Source organism: Triticum aestivum, chromosome 5A (genome assembly GCF_018294505.1).
Source record: "Triticum aestivum cultivar Chinese Spring chromosome 5A, IWGSC CS RefSeq v2.1, whole genome shotgun sequence".
NCBI lineage: Eukaryota > Viridiplantae > Streptophyta > Magnoliopsida > Poales > Poaceae > Triticum > Triticum aestivum.
This window is the reverse complement of record NC_057806.1, coordinates 592,257,678-592,266,005: the sequence shown is the minus strand read 5'-3', so window position 1 is coordinate 592,266,005 and position 8,328 is coordinate 592,257,678.

Below are 8,328 nucleotides of genomic sequence, written 5' to 3'. Positions count from 1 at the left end.
CCGTCATGGAGAGAGGGAATCCTGGTCCTTCAATGGTGGCGGCGAGGCTCGCCGCTCGACAACGCATCCCTCCTTCTCCTGCACCCGCGGCGGCAGAGCCAGCCGCGAGGGGAAGGGGGGGGGGCGAGGCCGTGGGCGAGGCCGAGGCGCTCGGGGAAGAGGAGGACGAGGCGGCGCGCCGGCCTCGCCCCCGCCAGCAGTTCCTCCCTCCATGGAGGGCCACGTTGGGGATGACCCTTGCAAGTTTTCATCAGGCTGCGCCGGCCGCCTCGCCGTCGCCTTCGTCTCCCGACTCCATTCGCGCGGGAGATGGAGCTGGATCCGCCGGAGTCGTTGTGGCTGCGCATGAGGGGCTGCGGGATCAGTGGCCCGCGGGCCCGCGTCGACTTCCCCCCCCCTCACGTGATGTATCTTCGTCGGGGATGGAAGACGTTCGCCCATATCCACCGCTTGACGGAGGGGATCACTCTCCATTTTAAGCTGATGGAGGGTGGCCTTCTCTCCGTCAAGGTCTTCGGATGCTTTGGGACCCGTGCAAGGTGCTGCGTGGAGAGCTCTTCTCATAGTGAAGACTCCTCCTCGGGCGGGAGTGACGAGGAGGACAGCGGCAGCGACGACGAGGGTAGTAGGCGGCAGGATGACGGGTCTGATTAGGCGTCGGGTGCCGCTCCGCGCGGCACCGGCGACCCCATCATCTGTGTCGCCGGCTACCTGAACTTCTCGGGGTTGCCTCCTTGGGCGGCTGGCGTTGGGAGGCTGCGGAAGAGGAAGAGGGCGGGCGGCAAGGCCGTCAAGTCGGAGTACGCGGGTACCAACGCCTTCGACGCATGCTGACGTCCTGCCGCCTCGTCTTCGAGCTCTTCTTCCGGCGCCACCGTCACCATCCAGCCCTCGAACGGCCACCGAGATGTTCTCTTGGTGTCTTCTGCCGCCCGTAGCTCGCCTAGGAGCCCCTTTTGCCCTTTTCGTCTCCTTGACCTGCCTCCTGAGGAGAGGGACAAGAAAGGGATTATGGGCACCTTATCTCTTTTTAGTTTGTAAGCCTTCGGGCCTTAGCTGAATTTAAAACTTGTAATCCCATCATTCATGTTTTTCATTCCCTATGGACTGTACCTGAGTGGAATGTTTTTAATGAAAAAGGGATGTTTGCCGGGTCATTTGTTTGTGGGTAGAACCCATGACAAGGAGTAAATCCTTGATATCTTTAAGACAAACATTTCCTTGCCCGGCAACAGGCCTTGCCGTCTCCCCACTTCGCTCGACCTTTCTCACACCTTTGGCGGAGGCAGGGATGAGGTGGGTTTAGGCTCCTTGTTTCATCCTCTCACTGTCGCGACTACGACCAAACCTGGCCCCAGGAACGAGCCCTAGGGCCTAGAGTTAGGGGAGCATGGTAGCTTTAGGAAAAACAAGGTTTCACATACCTCAGTCCATAGGGGAATGCATGATAAGGGATGAAGAACTTATCTGAAGTTGTAGCCCCCGGCAACTCTGGTTTGCCATGGGTGAATCTTTGCTCTTGCAGCCCCCGGCAATACTAGCTTGCCGTGGTCTAGATGCTGGTCTGTCCCTCTTCTCTTTTCCTCCCCAAGTGGTTCGGCATGGATACCCATGTGTCCTGTGAACCAAAGAAGACAAAAGAAAGACAAAGAGACACACACTCGACCTCTAAGATAGGGGTTAGTCGCCGCTAAGCACTATCAACCCTAACCAAGGACGAGACTCGACCTAGCATGCATGCTATAACTTAGGGCACCAGCGCTTTATTTATTTGTGCTCAGGGTCTGCGCCTGGCTTTGTACAAAGGGTTACATGCATCATCGGCAATTCTTGTACAAAAGGTGGCTTGCCGGGGGGCCCGGCAAGCCGCGCCTCACGGGTAAAACTTGCGAAGATGCTCAATGTTCCAGGAGTTACTCACCGGAACGGCATCTTTGGTCTCCAGGCGGACTGCACCGGGCCTGGTGACTCGTATTACCCGATAAGGGCCTTCCCACTTTGGCATCAACTTGTTGGAATTCTTTGCCGATTGAACGCGTCGAAGAACAAGGTCGCCTTCCTCAAGGCTTCGGGCATGAACCTTGCGGCTATGGTAGCGGCGCAAGGCTTGCTGGTAGCGTGCTGCTCTCACAGCCGCCCGAAGACAATCTTCCTCAAGGAGCATTGCGTCATCTTGCCACAGTTGCTCTTGCTCAAGCTCATCATAAGCGAGCACTCGAGGTGACCCATATATGAGTTTAGTGGGGAGAATTGCTTCTGCCCCATATAGCAGGGCAAAGGGTGTCTAGCCGGTGGCTCGATTTGGCATCGTCCTGATTGACCAAAGAACCGTCGGAAACTCATCAATCCAGCGCCTTCCACTCTTGTGCAGCCTGTCAAAGGTCTTGGTCCTTAATCCTCGCAGTACTTCAGCGTTTGCCCTCTCATCTTGACCATTGCTCCGTGGGTGAGCAACGGAAGTGAAACAGACTTTGCTGCCGAGGTCTTGGATATATTGCATGAAGGTGCGGCTTGTGAACTGTGTATTGTTGTCAGTGATGACCCTGTTGGGTACACCAAAACGGCACACTAGTCCCTTGAAGAACTTGACGGCTGACTGAGCTGTGACCTTCCTCACTGCCTCCACCTCCGGCCACTTTGTGAACTTGTCGATTGCAACGTACAAGTACTCAAAGCCCCCGACAGCGCGGGGGAAAGGGCCCAGTATGTCGAGCCCCCAGACTGAGAAGGGCCAGGAGAGAGGAATGGTTTGAAGGGCTTGAGCTGGCTGATGAAGCTTCTTTGAATGGAACTGACACGCTTCACACCTGGTGACTAGTGTGGTCGCATCCTGGAGGGCGGTGGACCAGAAGAAGCCTTGCCGGAATGCCTTGCCGGCAAGGGCCCTTGACCCGATGTGGGATCCACATATGCCTCCGTGTATCTCCGCCAACAGCTCCAATCCTTCCTCCCGAGGGATACACTTCAATTTCACACTGTTCGGCCTCTTTCTGTACAGGACGTCATCGACGAACTGATACATGGTAGAGCGACGGGCTACTTTTTCTGCTTCTTCCTGCTCTTCAGGAAGTTCCCCTGTTTGGAGGAATCGGACGGTATGCTGTGCCCACGCTGGAGCCTGGGGCTCAACGGCGAGGACTAAAGGCATTTCCTCCGCTATAGGAATGGCTGTCTCGACGGCAAGAGCTTGACGCTCCGCCGGAGCTAGCCATCCCGTGGCGGGCTCATTGTCCCTGGCAACATCCTTGCCGGCGGCTCCGGGGAGCTCGGCGGGAAAGTACTTGCCGGGTCCTGATTTCCTCCTCTTGTTCTGCTCTGTTGATGGATCAACGGATGGCTAAGTTAGCTGGAGCACAAAGGTACCTGGTTCCACAGGTAGCTTGAGGGCATCGCGTTTTGACAGGTAATCGACGATATCGTTCTTCGCTCGGGGAACGTATTCAGCCCGTATACCATCGAAACGCTCTTCCACCTTTCTCACTTCATCGACGTAGGCCTTCATCAATGGGCTCTGGTAGTCCTTGTTGACTTGCTTGACGACGAGCTACGAGTCGCCCCTGACGATGAGCTTCTTGATTCCGAGGTCCGCCGCGATCCTAAGACCAGCAAGCAGCCCTTCGTACTCTGCCGTATTGTTTGTTGACACCTCCCTGGGGAAGTGCATCTGGATCACGTACTTGAGGTGCTCTCCGGTGGGCGCGACAAGCAGTATGCCAGCCCCGGTGCCGTGTAAGGAGAAAGCTCTATCAAAATACATGATCCAACTGCAACTTGCCTCCTTGCCGGGGAGAGCAGTCTCTTGGGCTTCTTCATCAGGTGTTGCGGTCCATTCTGCAATGAACTCCGCCATGGCTCGGCTCTGAATCATCGAAGTACTTTCAAACTTGAGGCCAAAGCTGGACAGCTCCAGTGCCCATTCCACAACTCTTCCTGTTGCATCTGGATTGTGCAATATCCGTTGCAAAGGGAGGCGCGTGACGACAGTGATCTCGTGTGCCTGGAAGTAGTGACACAGCTTCCTCGAGGCCATAAGATGGCCGAATAGCAGTTTCTGCACGCCGGAGTACCTTGATCTAGCTCCCTGTAGGAGGGAACTGACAAAGTAGACCGGGTGCTGCATCATTTTCTTCTTCGGCGGCACTTCAACTGGCCGTGTCGTCTCTGCATTGGTGGTGTTGGGCTCTGTCGCTGCCATTACCTCATCGCCAACCTCTCCCTGCGCCACTAATGCGGCGCTGACCACCTGGTTTGTTGCCGCCAGGTATAGCAGCAACGGCTCCTGTGGCCTAGGCGCAACCATTATCGGCGCGAAGGAGAGGTACTTCTTCAAATCTTGCAATGCTGCTTCGGCTTCTGGCGTCCACTCCATCGGGCCCGCCTTTTTCAGGATCTTGAAAAGGGAAGGGCGCACTCGGCAGACTTGGAAATGAATCTGCCCATGGCGGCGACGCAACCAGCAAGCCGACGCACATCCTTGATTCGCTTGGGTGCTTCAATCTACTCTATAGCCTTGATCTTGTCCGGATTGGCCTCTCTCCCACGCTTTGACACAAAGAACCCGAGAAGCTTGCCGGATGGGACGCCAAAGATGCACTTCTCAGGGTTCAGCTTGAGATTGATCTTGCGCAGGTTTGCAAATGTTTCTTGCAAGTCTGGTATGAGGGTTGCCCTGTCCTTGGTTTTGACCACTATGTCATCCATATAAGCTTCCATATTTCTATGGAGCTGGGGTTCAAAACCAATCTGGACCGCCCTCGCAAACGTCGAACCAGCACTCTTCAGCCCGTATGGCGTCCGTATGAAACAATACGTACCACATGGGGTGATGAATGCTGTCTTCTCTTTGTCTTCTCTTGTCATGAAGATCTGGTGGTAGCCGGAGTAGGCATCGAGGAATGACAACAGATCACACCCTGCTGTGGAGTCAACAATCTGGTCGATGCGCGACAAAGGGAAGGGGTCCTTAGGACAAGCCTTATTGATATCTGTGTAATCAATACACAGCCTCCACTTCCCATTAGCCTTGCGCACTACGACCGTATTGACCAACCACGTTGGATGGAGCACTCCTCTTACCAAACCCGCTGCTTCCAGTTTCTGGATCTCCTTTGTGATGAACTCTTGTCGTTCCAAAGCTTGCTTTCTGACCTTCTGCTTGACGGGCCGCGCATGAGGACAGACATCAAGGTGGTGCTCAATCACCTCCCTGGGAACGCCGGGGATGTCAGAAGCTTGCCATGCAAACATCGACATTCGCCCGCAGGAAGGTGACAAGCGCGTCTTCCTGTTTGTCGTCAAGGGTGGAGCTTATGGTGAAAGCTCCTCCCGTGCTGCCCTCATTGACAGAAACCTTCTTGGTTCCCGGCGGTATGGCCCTGGGCTTCTTGTTTCCGTCGGTGGAGCTCTCTGGCACATCCTCGACGGGAGCGCTACACTCCGAAGAGGTGCGCTTGCCGGAGTGGGTGGACAAGGTCTCACCAGTCTTCTTCTTCTTCCCTCCCGGGGTCCCAGCAGCAGGAGCAAGTGCCCTAATGGCGGCAGCTGCTGCAACTGCTTGCTGGTATAGTTGGTCAGCACAAATTAGTGCATCTTTCTTATCGGAGGGGATGGTGATGATCGTCACAGGTCCTGGCATCTTCAGGATGTTGTAGGCGTAGTGCGACGCCGCCATGAACTTGGCCAGCGCTAGGCGGCCAAGGATGCCGTTGTAGGGCAAGGGGATCTTGGCAACATCAAACACGATCCTCTCCGTCCTGTAGTTCAGATCGCTTCCAAAAGTCGCAGGTAGCGTGACCTTTCCCTTAGGTTGGCTTCTTCCCGGGTTGACCCACTGAAACGTGCCCGTCTCTTCGAGGTCTCCATCAGGAATCTGCAGTTTCTCGATCACGACAGGCGAGATCAAGTTCAGACCGGCCCCGCCATCGACTAGCATCTTTGTCACCTTGAGGTTGCGTATTGTTGGTGAAACCAACAAAGGAAAGCACCCGACCGCAGTAGTGCGATCAGGGTGATCCTCAGTGTCAAAAATGATAGGTGTGCTGGACCACTTCAGCGGCCTTTGGACATCAAACAACGGCTCTGCCGCTGTAATCTCTCGCGCCCACTGTTTAAGCTGGTAGTGAGAAGTATGCAGCGAGGCGCTGCCGTCGGCGCACATGGCCTCTATAGCTTTCTGAAACTCATTGTCGCCGGATTCGTCGTCCTCTTCGTGATCGTCGTCTTCTGGCTTTTTGTCACGGCCCCGGGCGGGCCTCTCCTATTGTTTGTCCTTGCCGCGACAGCCCGCCTGGCCGTCACGCTTCTTGCCAGACCCCTCAGCACCATCTTGGCCCTTCTCCTTGTCCCGCCTCTCATATTCAGCCCTCTGCTTCTCAGCGAGGAGCTCAACCTGTCGGCAGTCTTGGAGAGCGTGGCCTTTGGTGCGATGGATCTTGCAGTATCGCTTGTCGGAGTTTCCTGGCTTCTTGGCAACCGCCAAGGCCCGGCAGGCGACACATCCGGAAATTTCCTTGCCGCGGTCATTTGCCTTGGTTTTCTTGGTGGAGCCGGTGTCATCAGATCCCTCGACGGCAAGCACAGGTTTACCTTTGCGCTTCCTGTTGTGACGCTGGCCCTTCTTCGCCGGGGCGGCAGTATCTTCATCTGAGGAGTCAGTTTCCATGCCGGCGTCTTCGTCGGGGGTACTTCCTTCCCTCTTCAGCCCGGGCACATCTGTCAGCAAGAACATAGAGTTCTGCTACATCTTTCACCTTGTTCATTGCCAGCTCTTCGCGCATCTTGCGGTTACGCACGTTCTGATGGAACGCGCTGATGATGGTGGCAGGGTGAACATCAGGGATATTGTACCGTATCCGGCTGAACCTCTGTATATACTTGCGGAGACTCTCGCCTCCCTTCTGGGGAATGACGTGCAGGTCGCTCGCTTGGCCATGGGCTTGGTGGCCTCTAGTAAAGGTGCCCACAAACTCATGTCACAAATCCGACCAGGAGGAAATAGAGTCTACCGGCAAGTGCATCAACCATGACATGGCGTTGGGTTTAAGAGCCAACGGAAAGTAATTCGCAGGCACCTTATCGTCGCGGGCTCCGGCAGCTTGCATCGCAATGGTGTAAATGCTGAGGAACTCGGACGGGTGGGTCTTGCCGCCGTACTTTTCGCCCACGTCAGGTTTGAAGGTGCGGTGAGTGGGCCACTGGAACTGCCGCAGCTCACGGGTAAAAGCCGGACAGCCTACCTCGTAAGGTAGGCCTCCAGGGCTCTCCGGTGCCGGGTGGTTCACAGCGGGCCCTGCTCGCCTGTCTGACTGGTGGCGCGCTCCGCGCCGGCGCTCGATAGTGGTTCGAGCGTCTTCATGTTCTCGTTCCCGAAGGACTTGGTGCTGGTCACGGCGGGTCCGCGGGTCAGACGACGCTATGGAGATTTCGTCGCCCGCAACATCGCGACGGGCTGGCGTCCGCGGTACCGGGCGAGGAGGAGGCGAGTGCACCATGGTCGCAGCGCCGCTGGCTTTCCTGCCGCTGGTGCGTGGGACTCCGTCGGAGCGTCGACCTGGGGGCTCCACCAGACTTGGTTTGTCTTTGTTTGTCACATCCCTAGCTTCAGGCATTGCTCTAGGTTAGCTTCATGTGTGCATCATGTCTATATTTTTGAAACTTGAATTGAGGAATATTGGAAGCCTCAAAACCCTAAATAAAAGAAGGAGGGGCTTACCTGGGGCTTCCCCTGTGCAGCCCAGCCACAGCAGGCCGGCCCAGCCAACAGGCGGCCCAGCCCACCTGCCCCCCTCCTCTGTCGTCTTCCTCCCCGACAGGGGAACGGCGTGTGCCCGACGCTCGCCGGCACGCGCGCGCGCCACCTCCCCCCCTGCTGGCCACCTCCTGCTTCCCCGGACTCCCTCGATGCCCCGGACGAAGCCACGCAGCTGCCCCACACCGCTCTCACTCTCCCTCGCCCTCCTCTTCTCCCCCTGCTCTCTCTCCCTCTCACCCGAGAACCACCGCCGCCGCCGACGGGCATCACCGTAGCCACCGGCCTCCCCTCGCCTCCCTGACACACGCGGAAGCTCCGCTCCTCCGCCCTGAAGCTCCCCGTCAAGCCGTGCCCCTCCGGACACCCCGTGGAGCCGTCGCCGTCGCCAAATTCGACTCCGGCCGCCGTGGATCCTCGCCGGCGATTCGGGAGCTACCGGGCATCCCCGACCTCGCCCTCGCGCTCGCTGGTTCCACGGTGAGCCCCCGCACCGAACCCCCTCCTCCCCGTGTCCGTTTGCGCCGTCTAGGCCTTAGCTCCGCCATGGCCGAAGCTCGCCTCCGCTCGAGCTTGTCGCC